Source organism: Marmota marmota, unplaced genomic scaffold, assembly GCF_001458135.2.
Source record: "Marmota marmota marmota unplaced genomic scaffold, marMar, whole genome shotgun sequence".
Taxonomy (NCBI): domain Eukaryota; kingdom Metazoa; phylum Chordata; class Mammalia; order Rodentia; family Sciuridae; genus Marmota; species Marmota marmota.
The window spans coordinates 22,186,629-22,208,891 of NW_026000211.1; the positions used below are offsets into that span (position 1 = coordinate 22,186,629).

General features: G+C 35.1%; 1 protein-coding gene and 1 long non-coding RNA gene across 3 annotated transcripts in view; one reads left to right on the top strand and one right to left on the bottom strand.

The window, feature by feature from the left end:
* The window catches only part of Galntl6 (polypeptide N-acetylgalactosaminyltransferase like 6), a 1,051,497-nt gene that overhangs the window by 403,993 nt on the left and 625,241 nt on the right, over positions 1–22,263 (bottom strand). The gene's annotated exons all lie outside the window — the stretch shown is intronic.
* Positions 1,938–6,782, top strand: LOC125612897. The gene is made up of 3 exons (XR_007343384.1): positions 1,938–2,537; positions 3,381–3,385; positions 6,771–6,782. It is a non-coding gene; the product is annotated as an uncharacterized LOC125612897 (long non-coding RNA).

Consider the following 22,263-nt stretch of genomic DNA (forward strand, 5'->3'; position numbering starts at 1 on the left):
GGTTACTGGCTAAATTGATATGTGTATATCCTATAATTTAGCAATTCCAGAAATACACATGCTTGTTCACCCAAAGAAATTATATAGTGTTCTTAGCAGCATTATATATAATAGCTAAGAACTTGGAAACCATCCAAATTTCTATCAGGAGTAGAATGGAGAGATTGTGACATGTTCTCAAAATGGATTAGTATGAGGGCAGGGGGAACAGAGGAGGGACATCTGCACTCAGAAACATGGATGGCTTTTACAATGTGGAGTGAAAAATGTAGTAAGAGAATATACTGTGAGGCTGGACCTGGTGACACAAACCTGTAATCCCAGCAGCTTGGAAGGCTGAGACAGAAGGATCAAGAGTTCAAAGCCAGCCTCAGCAATGGTGAGGTGCTAAGCAACTCTTTGAGACCCTGTCTATAAATGAAATACAAAATAGGGCTGGGTACATCCCATTTATTGATTCTTAATTTTAATTCTTGTGCCACAGGAATCTTATTAAGGAAGTTGAGGCCTAATCCCACATGATGGAGATTAGGGCCTACCTTTTCTTCTATTAGACACAGGGTCTCTGGTTGTATTCCTAAGTACTTGATCCTTTTTGAGTTGAGTTTTGTGTATGGTGAGAGATAGGGGTTTAATCTCATTTTGTTGCATATGGATTTCTAGTTTTACCAGCACCATTTATTGAAGAGGCTATCTTTTCTGCAATGCATGTTCTTGGCACCTTTGTCTAATATAAGATAATTGTAGTTTTGTGGGTTAGTCTCTGTGTCCTCTATTCTGTACCATTGGTCTACCAGTCTGTTTTGGTGCCAATACCATGCTGTTTTTGTTACTATTGCTCTGTAGTATAGTTTAAGGTCTGGTAGGATAGACTCAAATTAAAAAGTTTCTTCTCAGCAAAAGAAATAATCTGTGAGGTGAATAGAGAGCCTCACAGAGATTTGGGAGCAGATCTTTACCCCTCATACATAATATAGAGCACTAATCACTAGGGTATATAAAGAACTCAAAAAGCTAAACACCCAAAAAACAAATAACCCATTCAATAAATGGGCCAAGGACCTGAAGAGACACTTCTCAGAAGATGATGTACAATCAATCAACAAACACATGAAAAAATGTTCATCATCACTAGCGATTAGAGAAATGCAAATCAAAGCCAGTTTAAGATTTCATCTCACTCCAGTCAGAATGGCAACATCAAGAATACAAACAACAATAAGTGTTGGTGAGGATGTGGAGGAAAAGGTACACTCATACACTCCTGGTGGGACTGCAAATTGGTGCAGCCAATATGGAAAGCACTGTGGAGATTTCTTGGGCTTTTGGGAATGGAACCACCATTTGATCTATCTATCGCTCTCCTTGGTCTATATCCAAAGGACTTAAAAACAGCATACTATAGGGACATAGTCAAATCAATGTTTATAGCATCACAATTCACAATAGCTAAAATGTGGAACCAACCTAGATGCCTTTCAATAGATAAATGGATAAAAACAATGTGGCATATATACACAATGGAATATTACTCAGCAATAAAAGAGAATATAATCATGGCATTTGCAGGTAAATGGATGGAGTTAGAGAAGATAATGCTAAGTGAATTCAGCGAATCCCCAAAAACCAAATGCTGAATGTTTTCTTTGATATAAGGTGGCTGATTTATAGTGGGATAGGGAGAGGGAGCATTGGAGGAATAGATGAACTCCAGATAGGGCAGAGGGGTTGGAGGGAAAGGGAGGGGGCATGGGGTAATTAATGATGGTGGAATATGATGATCATTATTATCCAAAGTACAGGTATGAAGACACTAATTGGTGTGAATACACTATGTATATAATCAGAGACGTGAAAAATTGTGCTCTATATGTGTAATAAAAATTGTAATGTATTTCGCTGTCATATATAAATAAAAAATAAATAGGGCTGGGGATGTGGCTCAGTAGTCAAGTGCCCTTGAATTTAACCCCTGGTACCAAAAGAAAGGAAAATAATAGAATGTACTATGATTCCAATTATATAAAGCTTAAAATCAGGATACCTGCTAAATAGGGTTAGAAGTGGAAGGAACTTTTCTTTGAGGAGGGGAAGGCTTCCTGGGAGCCACAAATGTGCCCTGTTTTTCCTGGGTGCTGGTTACCATATGACAACTCACTGTGATGAGTTCCTAGGATTTGTCCACTATTCTGAATATGTTATATTTCAACTAAGTTGTTTAAAAAAAAACTTAAGAAAGCATTTTAATGATATTCTCCTCTGGTACCTCCCCCCAATTTTATGATTGCAACTGCCATTCTTTCCAGCTCTGTGAAGGTGTCTTTTAGAAATCAATGTCCATTTAGAAAGGATAAAGGGAAACAAATCCTCACCTTTACTACAGTGAGTCACCAAAATATATAATGCTTTGATGAGAACTATACTAACAATTGCTCCAGTGTTGCCATGAAACAGAGACTATAAATTCTAGGTAGCAAAGATCCTTTCAGAAACCAATATTAGGTCAAAGAAATATAAAGCACAGCATTACACTAAATGTCTGAATCTAGTACACTAAAAAGAGTGAAACCTAGGAAAGGTACCTACTGTTTTATAGAAGAAATAAAAACCTGCATTAGCTGATTTTTGGTTGTATAATATTTTACACACTGTGTGGATTCGCGGCATCTGCTAACAGAAGCAGAGATGCACTGTATTTATCTCTGCCCAATAATCTAGATCCCTCCCTCCCCACCCCAACAATCTACTACCATATACCAAGTTCTGTGGATCTAAGCCCAAGTCATCCCAGACAATCCAGTGAACAAAGTTAGTGTAATTCACTGATCTGAAGTATGAGATACAAAAAAAGTCCCTTTCAATCTTCATCAAAGTTCTGTTGTAGAAGAAAATTGGCAGCCAAATTCTCATTCTTCTCACAAGCAAAATATGCTGGTATCACAAGTCCTTCAGGAAATCCTAATGCCTTTAACCTTTCTATAGCTTCTTTTAATGCCAAATTATTGATGGTTATTGTTGCTGCTTCATATAAAGTATAAAATTACTGTGTAAGGAAGCCCATTCTTTCATCTTAAATACTTGTGGTAGGGTGCTGGGAGCCATTAGCCAAGTAGGTATGACAATTTCCTTGCCAGCGTACCCCATGTTGCAGTGACATTGAATGTAGGTGACCTTGCTCAAGGACCAAGGCGGATTAGGGTGTTCCCGGTTTAAGATAATCGTGTTTAGGGCGTTCCCAGTTTAGGTTCCAGGTTTAAGGTTTAAGATTATTCCTGCTGGGAATAGGGCGTATCCTGCTGCCTGAGTTCCCCTTGAGTTCTCACGGGATTCAGACAGTATATTTTGGGAGACAGAAACCCAGTGGAGGTGGATTTGGGCAGAGAACGTGGATTTCCCCAGAACGTGATTGTAGACGGCTGGTGTGAGTTCGGGAATAAAGAGTTGCTGTTTGAATCTACAAGCTGTGTGGTGGCTCGTGATTGTGTGCCCAGCCAGACTGCGGCAGTAGGGGAGGGAAGAGGAGATCTTTTTCTTAAATTGAAAATAATTACTGCTATTTTAAAATTTCTTGATCATTGAATGTGAGACCCTTCATACACGATTTGAGAAGTTGTACAAGTATAGGCAGAGTTATTTTCCTGTGTTCATTTTTTGTTTGTTTTGGGGAGAAATTAGTAGGTGTCTAATTACAGTTCACTTCATTTTTATATTCAAAACAAAATTCAAAACAAAAAAATAGAAATATACCAATAAGTTAAACCTGAGCTTAAATAATTCATAGTGTTGAAATGATCCAGGGGCCATCAAAACAGAGTTGAGAATTAGTATTGGGAAGCGATGAACTCAGGAATGTGTGTGTTGAAAGCAATGACAACCTGAACAAGGCCAAGGCAGGGGTCAGATACTCAGCTCAAACTGGTTCTGTGGAGAATAAAACTAAGCAAACCTTAAGTTTCTAACAAAATGTTATAATAAGGCAAGTGGAAACAGAAATGAGATTTGTTCTGGGGTCTTTCACACCAAATTAATTTCATACAATAACATGTGTGAGCAGGAAACGATTGTTAACATAGCATTTTAATTTGTGTTGGTGAATCAAAATTATAGCATTTTTTGTGGTTCAGAATAAAATTAGAAAATGTACAAAATGATATTAATAATGTGAGTTTAGAATTCAAGGCAAAGCTTGGCCCCTCATTGTAAGGTGGGCAATTCTCTCCTCATGAATAGACAGTTGATTTAATAAATGAAGGATTCACTATTTGAAGATCCTAAGAAACTTCTATGAAAAACTGGCAGCTGGATTAAACTAAAATGAGTAAGAATCAAATAAAGGACCTCATCAAGGTCATTCCATACAGTTCACCATATTGGAGCGAGACCAAGACTGGCTTTGCCAGTTCCAGAGAGCAAGGGTTTTATTTCATAAGTGAGGTTGTCCAAATCAATCCTAAGAAACCAAACATATACATTTGGCCCATGGTTAAAAGTCTAGAAGCAAATTATTATTCATACCTAAAACAAAAATATTAGTTAAATCACATTTAACTTCTGTTTTTATAGTTCATCAAGCCAAATATTGGCAATTTTCTTATTTAAAACTTTCAATACTCACAAACATACAATGATTGTTAACAGTGTAAAAGTCTTGAGAATTCATGTTGAGTACAATTAATGGCAGTATATTCTTTCAAGACTACTCTAAAGACAAAAATGTGAATGTGTAAAATATACTTTAGCCATATGCTTTGGCAATGCTGTATTTAATTTAACAAAATATAAATAAAACTTAAAGATGGAAAGATACATAATGACTTATGAACATCTAGACTTTACAATAGTATTTTCTTTCTATGCTTGTGATTAGTAATCTGGGAAAAAGCAATATAGATTTAAAAACATTAACTTTTATGATTAACCCAAATATATAAGATTTAAATAATGGTCTACTTCTATGACTTAATATAAAAAGCAGGTAGACAAAGTTGGATCCTGCAAATTTATTTTTTCTTTCAATTTTTGTTATTCAGCAAACAAGGTAATCATGAGATTTAGGGCTTCCTGATTTTTAGTAATACAAACATTAGTATCTTAGATAATAAAGATTATATAGTAGAATATCTTTGGTTTTTGAGCTTTATTTTTGTTAACTGTTTAAAGAATAGTTTTTCTAGTTTAGCAGGAGAAATGAATTGCTTTATCAATTCCACAGTCGTTGTTCTTTTAATAAGAAGAATCTTGAGCTATGGAACATTATTTAGCTACTCTGAATAACATAATTTTAGATGCAAAAAGAGATTCTTTGAATCTCTAGCTCAAGAAATTACATTTGGTTAAAAATGCATGAAAGATGAAACTGGGAGCTGGTGACCAATTTCATCAAATGAGCTGTGACTCCATTGAAAAAAAGATACGTGTCTATCTTTTTTATGAGCTCCTGAGGGTTGGATTATTCAATGGAAATTTATTTCTATTAGAATATCATAATGGAAAATAGCTAGGCTAAATTAGCAAGATTCCTTCTTTCGGGCACAACTCATTTATTCAATAATCATTTATCTCTTTAGGAAAATTATTTATACAATGAGATTATTTAATGCAGGTTCCAAAACTTCCTTATTTTAGTTTTCATTTATTTTATACTCCTTATCAATTTAGGGCATTTACATACTTGAATTTCTCCTTACATGCATGAATTTTTCAACTACAAAGCAGCTCCACTGTTTACCTCTTGCATATCAACATCATTGACATCATAGTACACTATAGTAATTTGAAAATCCTCAGTTCTATAGTGTTTTTTGTACATGATAATATGCATAAAGGGTTGAAAGAATAAGCTTGTAAGCAGAAGTAAAAATTATAAAGCATATTAGAAGAAAACATACTGGAAAAGAAAGTTGTATAATCTTTTTTTTTAATTTAACTTTATTTATTCTCCCAAATAACTGGGTTTATAGCATCACAAAATTCTACAAAATAAGATAGATGCTGTATCCTATGGAGTCAACGGAGTCATCATAAACATAAAATGGAAAACACAGACCTAATAATCACATCCTCCATGTTTCATATTATTTAATTTGGTATTTAACTTTAACTTATATTTAATTGCAATAATAAACCCATTTGCAATTTAAATATCAAATAGGCAGAAGGAGAATTTCTTGATTTTTAAATTTCAAAATATAATTTTCTTGTTTAAAAGAAAATAAGTTTTAAAATTTAATCTCTGCATATTTTAAATATTCACAGATTCTACTTTTATTAACAAATGAATTTTCTGATTTTAAAAGAACAACAAAAATATATTACTTACTCTGAAATGTTAGCAAAATGTTCACATCTACCTAATAAAATGAGTAGCATCAATCGGATATTGATGTTTTGAAAAAATAGAATTTGATCACTACCTCATATTACTGAAAAGTTATAGTACAGATATATTTGCAATCTAATTAAAAATTATAAAAGCATATTAGAAGAAAACATACTGGAAAAGAAAGTTGTATAACCTTTTTTTAAAAAAAAAAAATTAACTTTAATTAATTAATTAATTAGTATGTGGTGCTGAGGATCGAACCCAGTGTCTCATACATTCTAAGCAAGTGCTCTACCACTGAGCCACAACCCCAGCCTGAAAGTTGTATAATCTTTTTTTTTTTTTTTTTTTTAATGTTTTTTAGTCGTAGTTGGACAAAATACCTTTATTTTATTTATTTACTTTTATGTGGTGCTGAGGATCAAACCCAGGGCCTCGCATGTGCTAGGCAAGAGCACACACAAAATCACAATCAATAAATGGGCAAAGGAAGTGAATAGACACTACACAGAAGAAGAAATAAGATCAGTCAACAAATATATGAACAAAATGTTCAATATCTCTAGCAGTTAGAGAAATGCAAATTAAAACTACACTAAACCGAGCTTGGTGGCACACGCCTGTAATCCCAGCTACTCAGGAGGCTGAGACAGGAGGATCGCGAGTTCAAAGCCAGCCTTAGCAAAAATGAGGCACTAAGCAACTCAGGGAGACCCTGTTTCTAAATAAAACACAAAGTAGGGCTGGGGATGTGGCTCAGAGGTGGAGGGTCCCTGAGTTCAATCCCTGGTAACTATTCTGCCCTGGCAAAAAACAAACAAACAAACAAACAAACAAACAAACAAAACTACATTGAGATTTTATTTCACTCTAGTCAGAATGTCTATTATCAAGAATACAAGTAACAATAAATGTTGGTGAGGATGTGTGGAAAAAGTATACTCATACATTGCTGATGGGAGTGCAAATTGTTGTAACCACTCTAGAAAGCAGTGTGAGGATTCCTCAGAAAACCTGTAATGGAATCATCATTTGATCCAGTTATCCCACTCCTTGGTCTATACCCAAAGGACTTAAAATCAGCATACTATAGTGATGCTGCCACCTCAATGTTTATAGCAGCTCAATTCATAGTAGCTAAACTATGGAACTAACCTAGGTGCCTTTCAACAGGTGATGGACAAAGAAAATGTGGTATATACGCATAATGAAATATTACTCAACCATTAAGAGAAATGAAAGTGTCAGTAAATGAATGGAACTGGAGACTATCATGCTAAGTGAAAAAAGCCAGTCCCACAAAACCAAAGGCCAAATGCTCTCTCTCTGATACACAGATGCTAACTCACAATAAGAGGGCCATTGGGAAGAATAGAAGTACTTTGGATTAGACAAAAGGGAATGAAGGAAAGGGTGGGGGAATGGCAACAGGAAAGATACAGTGAATTGGACATTACTTTCCTATGATGTTCATCTATGAATACTCAACCAATATAATTCCACATCATATACAACCAAAAGAATGGGAAGTTGTACTGCATGCATGTATAATATGTCGAAATACATTCTACTGTCATATATAACTAAAAAGAACAAAAATGAAAAAAACTAAAAAGAAATATAAATTCAAAAGAAAATATTTGTAATGTAGAAAAGCAAAGAGATAATTTTCCTACCTTTAAAATGATAAAGACTGACCACCCAAGTAACATAACCTGGCACTTAGCATGTCCTGAACTTTCACAAAAGAGTAAATACAACTGGTCAAATCACTCTATGTACACATGTGAATATTCCACAGTGGATTTCACCTTTATATTTATAATGAACTAATTTAAAAAGAGAGCTGTAATAAATAGAAATCAATAGGGAACAGGGAAGTGAGGAGGGGAGAGAAAGGGGGAAGTACCAGGAACAGAAAAAGAGCAAATTATATTCCATACTTCTATAATTTTGTAAAAAAAATATGTAAAACTAAAATGAACTAATAAAACATAAGTAAAAACATGGAAATACAAGTCTGAAATAAACTTTTAAATTGTTGCTCAATCTTACTCAATGCTGAAATTCTGGCTTTAAATTAAAATGATATATTTTCTCTATCAAACTGGCTAAGATTAAAATGATTGATGATTATCCATTGTGCTGAGGGTGTTACAAAGTAGGAACTTTGATATAAATGGGACTGTAATTAGCATTCCCTTCTGGAAGATGTCAATTGGATGATGATATCAAAATTTCAAATACACATAATCTGGCCCAATGATTTTATCTCATGTAATAGTTACATCATTGTAAAAATACATATGTATCTGTAATGGGGAAAAATATGTCAGTCTACATTATTGTCATGCAATAAAAATAAGAGAATGCTTACATTTTAATCGTAATAAAACTAAGGTTGAAAGTATAATTCATAAATGGAAAACCCAGAAGGATGCAAAGAAAATCCATATCTGCTGGGGTGGAAGGTAAAAGGGAAAAACACTTTCCTTTATAGTATTAACTGTTTTTCATTTTTCCCCTAGTCCACCTGAAATACTTTTGTGCCCCAAAATACATCTGAAACGTTGTTTAAGAATTGATCACTTAGAACTAGTCTATGTGTGTTACTGTAAAGGGAACATTTTAGAAGTGAAGAGGCAGAGATACTTTTCTTTAGGTTGTAGTGGGAAGGAAAAAAATATTCTAGATATGTCAAGTTTTAGAGCTTCTTATGGAAATTAGATTCATAGACCTAAATACCTTTAGATTTTAGATACCATGTACATATTGAGCTTATATTTACAGTGACAATTAGCAAAGAAAGTTTGAATGATGTGCCTAAGATAACACAGTGAAATTAGGTGAATGAGAAATAAAATAAATGGGAGGGATTCAAAATAAAAAGCTTCTTCTCAGCAAAGGAAACAATAATGTGAAGAGAGAGCGACAGTATCAGAGAAAATCTTTACTACATGCACCTCATATAGAACACTAATCTCCAGGATATATACAGAACTCAAAAAATTAACACCAATAAAAACAAATAACCCAATCAATAAATGGGCCAAGGAACTGAACGGACACTTCTCAGAAGATGATCTACAATCAATCCACAAATATATGAAAAAATGTTCAACATCTCTAGCAATTAGAGAAATGCAAATCAAAACAACTCCAAGATTTCATCTCACTCCAATCAAGAATACAGACAACAATAAAGGTTGGTGAGGATGTAGGGAAAAAAAGGTACTCTCATATATTGCTGGCGGGAGTGCAAATTGGTGCAACCACTGTGGAAAGCAGTATGGAAATTCCTCAGAAAACTTGGAATGGAACCACCATTTGACCCAGCTATCCCACTCCTCAGTTTATACCCAAAGGATTTAAAATCAGCATACTACAGGGACACAGCCACATCAATGTTTACAGCAGCTTAATTCGCAATAGCTAAATTATGCAACCAACATAGATGCCCTTCAACAGATGAATGGATAAAGGAAATATGTTATTGTACACAATGCTCAGCCTTAAAGAAGATTGAAATTATGGCATTTGCAGGTTAAATGAATGGAGCTGGAGAATATCATGCTAAATGAAATAAACCAAACCCAACAAACCAAAGGCCAAATGTTTTCTCTGATATGTAGATGCTGATCCATAATGGGGTGGTAGGGGCTAGAGAAGAAGCAGGAACTTTGGATTGGGTAAAGGGGAGTGAGGGGAGGGGGTATGGGGGTAGGATGGATAGTAGAATGAAATGGAAATTATTACTCCATATACATGTATGATTACACTACCAGTGTGACTGCAGAACATGTAGCCAGAGGAATGACAAATTGTGCTCCATTTGTGTAGAATGTGTCAAAATGCATTCTACTGCCACACATAACTAATTAGAACAAAAAAAAAAAAAAAAAGAAAAAAAGAAAAGAAATACATTAGGTAGCAGAAAATCTCCTGGAGAGAATAAGACCAGAAATTTCAAATTGCATTACAGAATAATGTGGTAAGAGAGTTAGAAAAATTGAGGATAGAAAAAATAATCCATATAATGTGGAATCATCCACATTCCTTTTTTTCCTATTTATTACCCCAGTAAGCTGCTGACAACAGCTGCTTTAATCATTGTACAAAAATAACAATATCATCAGTTGCTGTCAGGGATTGGGGATTGAACAGGGAACGGACCACAAAGAGGCATGACCAAACTTTTTGACATGATGAAAATATTTTCTATCTTGATTTTTATGATGTTCATATGATTGTGTGCATTTGTCAAAATTCATAGAGCAGTATGCCTGAAAGGGAAAATTGTACTTCAATAGACTTAGCTTCAAAAATAAAATACAAAATCAATAACAAACAAAACAAAATATCTTGAAGTTCAATACCCACATAGAGTCAGTTGAAATAAACTAAGAGGATACAACTTTAAATTATTTTTTTAAACACCATTTTAAAAGAAGCCGGCATAAATCCTTATCAAATCTTTAACATTTACTGGAAAACTATCTATACATAAGGCTATGCAGAGATCTTCAGATTTCCTTGTTGTTCACAAATGCACTATTCTGTACTACTAATTTCTGGATGTTTGTCAAACCAAAATCTAAGCTTAAAATGGAATATGAATAAGGTATATTTTGTTGTTTTACAAATTAGTTCTTGTCTGTGTTGTCTTAACAGGGTAGTATGAGTTTAAGAAGGAATATTACAAATATGAAGGTAGTCATTGGATTCTGATTTTTGTTAGTATTTATAGAGGCTAAAATTGCATTTTCCTTGATAATGGAGTTTCAGGTATAACTAAAATGTAATTTAAACTTTAGATTACTTTAATGTTTATATAACTGAAATTGCACCTTTTACCATGTACCAGTACTTTGACTTAAAATCATTTGTTAACATTGACAATGTGCATTCCTATGAAAATCTTAATAAAATTGTTTTTTCAATTTGTTAAATAACCAAGTGACTTCTCCCCTAATAGCTACATTTTATTATGTAAAGCAGTGACTTTCCGCAATACCTCATGTACCTCCTGTAATGCATTTGAACTTGCTGAATGTTATGCTCATCTTTTATTGCTAAAATTAAAGAGTTTTATAAGAAGAAAAGAAAAATACTCCCCCAGAGAAGTAGTTAAAGTAAAGGTATAATTCTTTTAGCTCTTCATTGAAACTGACACATGAAAACAAAAATACCAACCAACAACAAACCAGTAGTTTTTAGAGCTTCCTTCTTTTATTGTAGGGCTAATTTTATTTGGATCCTTACATTCTCAACAGATTAATGACCAGTCATTTTCTCTCTGGTCTCCAGAAGCACAATGCATAATCTCTGTTTGCAAGACAAAAGAACAAGTCTCACTCAATGTTTCTTAAGTCTGCACAACCTGCACTACACAGGAGTTCTTTTCTGCAAGAGCATCCAAACAATTCCAGAAGCAAGGCCACTTGAGAATGATAGATTAGCTTCTAGGAAAGTTGATTTAACACAGTAGGGAGCTGGTTTAAACAATAAGAGACAGAGTACAAACATAGATTCCCTGAATGAAAAGTTATATTTCTATCAGCGTTGTTGAAGGAGAGAAAAATCTGCAGGGTCATAGCCATTAACTCTCGAAATTTTTATAGATAAATTTAATAAAAAATGTCATACAGAGATGAGGTCACAACATTAGTCCCAGAGAAAGAGACAAAGTAAGTAAGAATGTCTTTAGAATAAAACAAGAAATGATACAAAGGTTGCTACATTACAATATAAGTTTTTGCTTCCTGTTTTGGCATCAATGAATCAGTGTGTATGTGTGTGTGTGTGTGTGTTTGTGTGTTTCATGTGTGTACACATGTGTATATGCCTTCGATTGACTGTATAATTACAATGTGCTCCCCTCTTCCAGCTATTTACCCCATGGACATACTTGCAGCCTACAGAGTGTGGCATAAGTGCAAGTTTTTGAAGAGCAAGCTGGGCTTGTCCAATAACAAATCTGTTCAATGAGCACACAGAAGAGTCATCTTTTACTGGCAAAACAAGGGGGTTGGTGGGACAGGCTCTGGTCAGTGGTTTTTGTTCTGAATTTGAATCTCAATTCTATCCATGTTGATACTGAGTCATGGTTTGAATTTGGGGTGCTCTCTTGATGGCTGTGTAGGCAGGGATCCTTCTAGTCTGAATTCTAACTGCTGCTCACTCCTCCTACCCTTTTGAGGCAATGGAATCCAAATGGGAAACATGTTGAAAATTTGGCAAAAGACAAATAAATAGCTATTGTTCACTAATGGATAGCTTTCCTAGAGTAGCCAAACTCATAGAAACAGAAAGTAAAATGGTGGTTGTCAGAAGCTGGGGGAGGAGGAGGTGGCAGTTACTGGTTAATGAACACAGTTTCAGTTTCACAAGATAAAAGGAGCTCTGGAGATGGATGTAGTGATGGTTGCACAACACCACGCTTGCACATCATGCCGCTGAACTGTACGATTAAAAATGAGTGGCTAAGATGACAAATTTTATGTTATGTGTATTTTACCATAATTTTTAAAAATATAAAAAAGAAATTTAAGTTGAAAAAAGTAGATTAGACCCTGTGTCCTAAATTAAGCCTCCTGCTTCTAACACACTTTGGTCTAAGAGACTCTGCTACATAAAGTGAATCTTGTTTAACTTAGCAAAGAAGTAGTATGCATGAAGAAAATGAACAGCAATCTGGATGGAATTTGCTCCAGGAAGGCAGTCCTTGCCCAGGTCGACTGATCACATGGGCCTGAAAGAAGAAACAATGAAGGGAACTCTAAGTCCCAATGATGTTGCGCAGATGGAAATCGTACTGTCAGTATTCTATCCCTCCAAATGGCATAGTTGCTGGAACATGGTAGGACCTCAATAAAAACTTGTTAAGTGAATAAATGAATGAATAAATAAATTTGTCTGTTAATGGACTGTGATCTTATTAATTTATCACATTAAAAATGTGGCCTCTCCTGAATGGAGATGGGGGAGTATGCTATTTAATTCTCAACAACTCAGTTTATCACCCCCATAAATGCAGATCATATTCCTACACCTCTCAGTGCTATGACATATATACACATATGAAGGGGGAATTTGTATGTGCATGTATATCTATGCATACACATACATTTAAAATACATTTAACATAATACCTTAGCACATGTTATGCACTTAATAGTAAACACTATCAGTTTTTCATTTTTGCTTATATTATAAACTTATTTTAAAGGAGTAAGTTGTATATCTTGTTTCATTCTTTTCATTAGCTTATAATGAAAAAGTTGACACTGCCACTTAATATGTAAGTCACAGGTACATCCTTAAAGCACAAGCAAATTAGAAAAATAAATTATAAACCTGTTGGAGTTAGTCAAAGTTATTATATTCGTAGATACATTTATTTCTTTGTTTATCCACCCACCATGCTTTCATCAAGTATCTTGTATGTGCTGGCACCCCCATAAGATCTTAGAAGGCTCTGAATTCTAGGCATTTAACTGAGGAAATTATTATAGTGAAAAGGCAATGATTTAAGTATAATAATGAAAAAGGAAAAGATTTGGAAAGCTTTCCCTTCTGCATTTGTTTAGAACCTTGTTGCATGGACTGTAGAAATTCATACAGGGTTTTAGATCTGGGATTGTAATAGAACCAAAATGCTTAATCAGGAAGATAATTTTTATGACTGTGTGGAAGATGAAAAGGAAGGAGAGGATGGACAATTTTAACTTTCACCTTTTGGTTCATTTACTTTCTCTTACCCACATATCTTCACCTCCTTCCTTTACAGCTCTTATGAACAGTATTGATACAAATTACAAAGTGAGGAAGTAAGGCAGTTTGCTAGCTTTGGGCCCTGTGAACTGTTGCAGCTATGTTGTGTAAGTATTTGTGCCTTACTTCTCCCTGAATGCACATTTAGTAATGGCTACGTTGTCCATTAAACACTTACTTCATAGAACTAAACTCATTATAAATCATGCTACCAATATTCAAGAATTTTAGAAATTATACACCGGAGGGGTAAAAGTATTGAAGACTAAGATATTATATATATCTTAATAGCGAAGCATACAGTCATGCATAAATCTCTAGTCTCCCTCTGTGACTATACATTTACTGATATATGCATTGGGGAAAATCTTGGATACTTTTGCATAACTATAATTCATGATTCAGCAAGCATAAATCAAAATCTTAGGACTACAAAAAAATCTAACATCCCTTGAGTAGTATGAAACAGATGGCTAGTTAGACTTCACAGATTTCTATGTATATGTGATTGAGATTTTATTTCTTCACACATGCAATTCTACTTATGTCTTACCTTCATTCTGTACATATGGTAGAGATGAAATGTTTGAAGAGTCACTAAGATCTATTTGTGTTAGGAAAGCAAAAGTATCCCTACTTCATTTAAAATACCAGAACATTTTTTTTTTTTTTTTTGCTAGATAACAAAATATCCTCTGAGAAGAAAAATGTCTGTATTTTCCATAAGATCCTTTCACCTCAGAAGATAACTCATCTAAATACATAAGAGAAGGAAAGAATTAAGAAACCCTACTCATTTATTCAATAGTTATTTCCCCAGGCAGAGTCTCTATTGTTCCTGATAACAAGTGTGAATGAGGACAGTGGTAGATGGCAGATGGTAGAGATGGTTATATTTACAATACATAGGAAGTTTGGAATGAAAGAATCAAAGATGAAGAGAACACTTGAAAATTACAACTCATATCAGAGATATGGAAAGCAGAAGCTAACGATGTGTATTGTCAACATGTACTAATATGATGTTGGTACATTTTGTTAGAATTCAATTTCATGACCAGGAAAATCAGAGAGAATAGAGATGACAAGAGAAAAGGTAACATAGAAATGAATCTAAATTTGATTTCAGGTAACTTCCCAAACAGGTCATGTAGAAGCAGAATTTGTATCTGGAACTGATCATTGTGTGGTGAGCCAAGCAACAGAAAGACCTTCTGTAGAAGGCATGGCAGCACATTGGAACTGAGAAAACTGTTTCCTTGAGTTGAACTCTTGGGTCTACTTCTTGGGCATGTCCTTACTTCCTGAGGCTATTTTTGAATAATAATAGGATTAAATAATACCAAAGAGAAAATAGTTTTACTTATTTTATATTTTATAGGAATGTGGAGAGAATGCAATAAATTTATACACCCTCACACATTGGAACCTGCATAATACATAAATGCCAAAGAGGATCATCCAGGTAATGTATTATCTTCATAGTCAACATCTTCATCATGAAGATCTTTTTGACAGAAAGGCAACACAAATATGCACTCCTGCTGGGAGCCATTAGCCAAGTAAGTAGGTATGACAATTTCCTTGCCAGCGTACCCCATGTTGCAGTGACATTGAATGTAGGTGACCTTGTTCAAGGACCAAGGCGGATTAGGGCGTTCCCGGTTTAGGTTTCAGGTTTAAGGTTTAAGATTATTCCTGCTGGGAATAGGGCGTATCCTGCTGCCTGAGTTCCCCTTGAGTTCTCACGGGATTCAGACAGTATATTTTGGGAGACAGAAACCCAGTGGAGGTGGATTTGGACAGAGAACGTGGATTTCCCCAGAACGTGATTGTAGACGGCTGGTGTGAGTTCGGGAATAAAGAGTTGCTGTTTGAATCTACAAGCTGTGTGGTGGCTCCTGATTGTGTGCCCAGCCAGACTGCGGCATTTGTGCCCAGCCAGACTGTGGCACACTCCAATATTAACAGTATAGATAGTGTCAAGGCAAATAAAAGTGAAAATAAGAGGCTTAATTCTCCCTGTTCAAAATAATGGAGGAGATTCCAGCTTCACCCAATATTCTCATCTAAATCTCTCTTCTTAGAGCATTTACTTCAGTACAAAAAAGTAAGTTTTTCTCTGTTCTTTTGAAATGTTTGTAAATTTTCTCAAAAGCTAAATAAGCCTCTTGTCAGCTACAGGGCTCAGCAATGTCTTTATCAAGACCCTGGGAGCCATCCCTTTAAAACATAATCATCTAGGGAGACCTCACCCATCTCCAGGTTTCTGTGGGAGAGTAGGTGCATTACTCAATTAATATTTTACATCCTGTGATAAAGATATGAAAAATTCATGTAGCCTTTGGATAAATCAATTAGCTAACATTCCAATTACCAAATGAATTTAGGATGAGCTATGCATGACAAATAGTGCTGTCGAGTTCTATGGAAGACTAGTCTTTGTTTTTACCTAGAACATGTGTGTAAATGTGTATATCAGCTTAGATATATACAGGTATGGAATTTCTTTCTGTCTTTGCAATCTCTTTGGAGAATTTCCTGTGATGCGTATGACGTTTTTGGCTTAAAGGATATTCAATAACAAAACTCTTTTTCTTCTTTTGTGGAGAAGTTTTCTAAATTGGGAGAATTTTTTTTTTTAAAGAGAAAGAGAGAGAGAGAGAGAGAGAGAATTTTTTTAATATTTATTTTTTAGTTTTCGGTGGACACAACATCTTTGTTTGTATGTGGTGCTGAGGATCGAACCCGGGCCGCACGCAAGCCAGGCGAATGCGCTACTGCATGAGCCACATCCCCAGCCCAAGAGAAATTTTTTTTTTTAATTATCTTTCCTGAAAGCATTGCACAGTGTTCAATATCATGGACTAGGCATGTTTTTACTTCCTGAGGCTATTTTGGAATAATAACGGGAACAAATAATACCAAAGAGAAAATATTTACCTATTTTATAGTGCTGTTGAGAGAATGTAATAAATGTATATACACACTAGCACATAATATGGAACCTGCGTAATACATAAATGTGCTTGACTGATTGGGTTTAAATAAAGCTCTGCCATTGCTCACTATAAGACCTATGACAAGCTACCTAAAATCTCTATATCCAGGTTTGTTCATCTCTGGAATGGAACACTGAGACCTAACTCACAGCAATATCATGAGAATTAGGTAAGACATTGAAAGAACATGATACAGTATCTGGAACATCATAACCAGGAATGTGGCTTAGTAATCGATGTTATTTCAGTCCTGCCACACAATTTATATGATTCTGACTGTGACAAGCTAGTTCAATTGTTAAATTAGCTTGTTAATTTGAATTAACTTCATATTTAAGAATTATAAAGAAGTAGGTATTTTCAGGTCTAACTACCTAACTCTCTGAAGAGTGGAGTGATTTGATAAAGGATGTACAATTTGGCTGAGCTGGGACCCAAGGCTTTTTGATTCCCAGTCCCATCCACAGATGCATGCTCCTTTCCCCTTGCAGTTTAGTGATAAATTGTTATAAGGTTGAAAATGCTGAAGTATGAAAGAGATTTATCTTCTCTTTACTTTGGGGAAAGCATATTTTCCAGATTGACAGGAAGCATTATGCTAAATGCTGAGAGAAAGAATGTTGAGATTAAAAAAAAAAAATCATCCATCTCAACTTTGCTTCATTCCATGGCAACAGAACAGTAATTTGTATAAATTTGGTAACGGGGTCTACAAATAAATGTGTTGACGATGAAGAGGATAACCATTCTGTTTTCTGAATGATCACGATACCAATGGCAATGCTGATAATGATCACATGCTCCAATGAAAGATGATAGAGAAGTTGGTTGGATTATATTGTAAAGATAAAAAGTACCCCTTGAAGGCAAAAACAAACAAAAATATGTATTTACATTTCTGCTAGTGTGGGAATCTCCACAATATCCCTGACATTATTTTACTGACTCTGATCATACAGTGAATATAAAGATCTTTACATCTCATTGCTTGGCTAATATCTTCCCTGTCTTTTGAATCCTTTCCCTTTAAATTACAAATTCCTTCTTGCATTACACCTTAATTCTACTCCACCTTGTGATACCTCTGAGGTGGCTTTCATTGGTTTCTGCTCATATAACAATATCTAGGTTGTTTTTGACTCTCATGACTCAGTCTATCTTTTTGCAAATATCCTGTGTCATAGCATGGCCTCCAAACCTCACTGTTCAGCAAAGTTTGTGGAATGACTATTATGTATTTTGATTCCCATTCTTATTACTAAAAAGTAATCTATATTTTCAGTCCTGGACCTTCTCTCATGTATTTTATCATCTACATCTTTTTGGAACTCTGAACGGAAAACAATAGTATTAAATAACTTTATCCTAAATTATTTCACTACCAGTTCAAAGTTATCTTAAAGAGATATTGTTTACCACCCTCATCTTTGCTTCATACTCTTCCCCCTCTGAAAAATGGTTTTCCTACTTCCTAATTTCTACTCCGCATGGTTTGAGACATAGAGATTCACTTTTTGTCTTCTTTACTATCTAAATATAGCCAATGATGAAATCTCAATCATTGAGATATACATCTTTCATACTTGTTATTCTCCCTTTATTGGTTACTTGCTTCCCTGATCTTGCTGCTTTGGAATTCACACTCCTACAACAGTCTTATTTGTTCCTTTGACTTTATTCTCTCTGGTTTCAAACTGTGACATTCTGTAACATACTCTCTAAAATTCTCAATAAATGGTTTATTATAAACTGACCACTTCTGGGTGATTATCAAGGTCTCCGGTTATCTTGATTTCATGATATTTATATGATTTGATTTCTATTTTTCTCTATGATAGAAAACCCTCAATGTATTCAGTCTGGTTTTATTTGTTCTTTTTAGAATTCTCCTATACATATTGTTTATCACCCATCTCAAATCTTGAATAAAAATAACAAAATACCTAGACAAACACAGAACCTAGGCCTAGCATTTTAATTTTAATCTCATTGATTGATTAAAAGGTAATCATTTCAACCAATGTTTCTTCATCTAAGCATTAGCCTAGATTTTTATAATTTTCTTTAGGCTTATAAATCTGACAAGCTGTCGGAATCTCTATTTCATCTCCAAAGCTAATATAGAAATACAGATTCATCTTAGAAAAAAATATTTTTTATTCTAATAGAGCCGATCCTTTTGAGCAACATGTTTCCAGTTGCCTTCCAGATTTATTACTTTCAGACAGAAAATGAAATTTCAAGATGAGGCCAATATGTCAGTGCCTACACCATACACACACACACACACACACACACACACACACACCTGGGATTTTAAAATTATGATTGTCTCTGTGGACTTTCTGCTATGTCTATATGACTATGCATAAGTTATTTTCTAGAAAAGTGAAGGCCGTTTTTCCCACAATGAAAAGGTCTGAAATGCCAAGAAATTAATACCCCTTTCCCCAGCAGTCTCTATTAACACTTGCTGGGAGTCTGTGCTCAACAATCTCATTTTTTCCTTCCTTGGGTGAGGAGAACTATGAGCTGGATTTGCACCTCCCCCAAGGAAAGGGTCCAGTCACTTCCCAGTGCAGCTGGCTTTAAAACATACCCTTTATTAGCCTCTTCCTTCTTGGAATCACTTCCCCACTAGCATTGCAGGAAATACCTCCCCTATAAGCTAATTACACTTAAACTCTTGTCTGGATCTGTTTCTAAGGAAGCCTAATTAAGATCAATGTCACTACATAATTGCAGCAGTTTAATCCAAAGAACAAAGGTAGAATGGACCTCAGGTGATTTTGACTATGATAGAAAATGGCATTTCATATCATTCCATTTTGAACATACACGAGGTCATGTTAAATATAATTTCTTGGTATCTTGGAATTTTTCCAATAGAATCATTTCCATGATGGAATAGAAAGAACTTTGGTCAGGCACTTGAAGACCTAACTTATAGTACAGTTTGTGAATTCTCTGAGTCTATCCATCCATCTATCTATTTATTTATATTCTATGAGATGACCCTGCTCTGTTGTCCTGGCTGCTCTGGAACTCCTGGGCTCAAGTAATCTGGCCTCAGTCCTCTGAGTAGTGGGGACTACAGGTACACTCTTCTGCACCCAGCTTGGAATCCTTAGAATTATGCTCAGATGCTTGATTGTATAAGGATGATGTGTAGATTAAGAGGAATAATATGCCTAAAACAACTTAGTATATAAAAAATGTATTTTAAAAAGTATTTTATTTTCCAGTGACATTCATTTAAAGTCTTTTTTTCCCCCATTTGTTTGGCTTTCAAGGTTGCTTTCCATGTTTGGCTTGAATAGCTTACTATTATGCAAATGCTTCACTTTTTCAAGTAATCCATGCTTTGAATCTCTGTTCAAAAGAAAAAAAAAAGCGAATTTATCTAGTGTGATTAAGTACTCTGCTACTTGTAGTCTTAAATAAATGTCAAATCACAGATACAGAGCAATGGAGATTGTGTGTGTGTGTGTATGTGTGTGCATACACATATATGCATATATATGCATATATGTATTTACATAATACAAAATATGCATAAACACCATTCCTTGCATTTATGAACATAAGTCTTCTAACACTTACAAAAGTAATTATAAATATTTAAGTTAATTAATTAAGTATCTACTTTATAACTATTCAAATTTGCCTTTAAGAATAGTTGATGTAAATTAAAACTAAAAATGTATGATTATTTGTAGAAAAGAATGATTGGGTAAGAGAAAATATTGCCTGTTCCTTGAGGTTACAATAGTAAATTACTAAAAACTGGATTATCTAAAATAAAAGAAATTCTCTGACAGGCTGGAGACTTACTAGCTATCCAAAATCAACGTGTACCAGGGCCATATTTCTTGAAGTCTCTGGGGGAAATATGTTCCATACTTTCCTCTTTGTTTCTACCTTTGCCACTATGCCTTGGCATTCTTTGGCTTGGGTCACTTTAATATCTATTTCCATCATCACATGGCATTTTCCTTATGTCTGTTTCTTTTCTTATAAGGACACTAGTATCATTGAATTGTGGGCTACCCAAATGACCTCTTCTTTTATCTATCTGCAAAGACTCTATTTCCAAAGGCCACATTCACAGGTATTGAGGATGAGGATTTCCATACATCTCTTTAGGACACACAATTCAACCCAAAATGTCAACTGTCAATCATTTGCTGATGAAAATGGACTCTCCTGTCTGTGACCACCTTCGTGGATATTCGATCAGTTCAGTTGCATAAAGTCTGATATTAGAAGAGTTCCCTCCTCCCTTGGAGTTAAATACTCTGCAGTTGTCTACAATTTTTCCCCAATTTATCATTGAATTCAGGTTTTATAAGTGAGGCCTAATGGGTCATTGGAGCCTGTGTCTGAGTTTTGGTACTTTGGATGATGCGCAATGCATTTTATGCATTTATTACTGTATTTTTTTGATGACAGCTCTCCCACCCTTTTAGAACCTTAGCTGGCTACTCCCACAGAGGATTCAGTGGCTCCTGGTTAGGGATGTGGAGGGGAAGGCCAGACAGAAACCTTGGCTCTAAAGAGTGTGAGAGAAGACGGCTGCATAGTGGGGATAGGTATGGAGAGATGGGATTAGGGTGTGCATACTCTATAGCATCCCAGGGTGAGTTCTGTCAATGACTATCTTTATCCTAAGGTCTGGCACCACTGTTTTTCTGAAAAATTGCAGGGAAGACCCTCTTCCCCAATTACAATCCAGGTATTGAGTGCTTCCTGGAGTAGTAGTTGTGCTCTTTGGAGGCTGCTCATCCGTAGTGGTTTCCAAAGGTAAGCCTTAGGAAGGGAACAATGCTAGATAGGCCAGTAAGACTGCTCAATGCTGGCTGAGTCACAGCAGCTGCTGGCTGGTGGGAAGTGTGGTTTGGAGATGTGCCAGTCAGTGGGTGGCTAGCACTAAATTGTGAGGCGAATGCCCCCGGCACCTGTGAGCCCAAGGTACCTGTGTGCATTTGCTTAAAGAGTATCTTCATGCCTGAGATGTATAATTAGCACATTGAAGAAAAAAAACAAAAAACACTATGACAAGGGGAGAGAGATTTTGAAATAAAGGAAGAAGTTTCATATTTTAATTTTATAAAGTGCATTAAAGGCACTTTTCCCTCCTGCTGTTACATAAGGAGTCCTGTATTT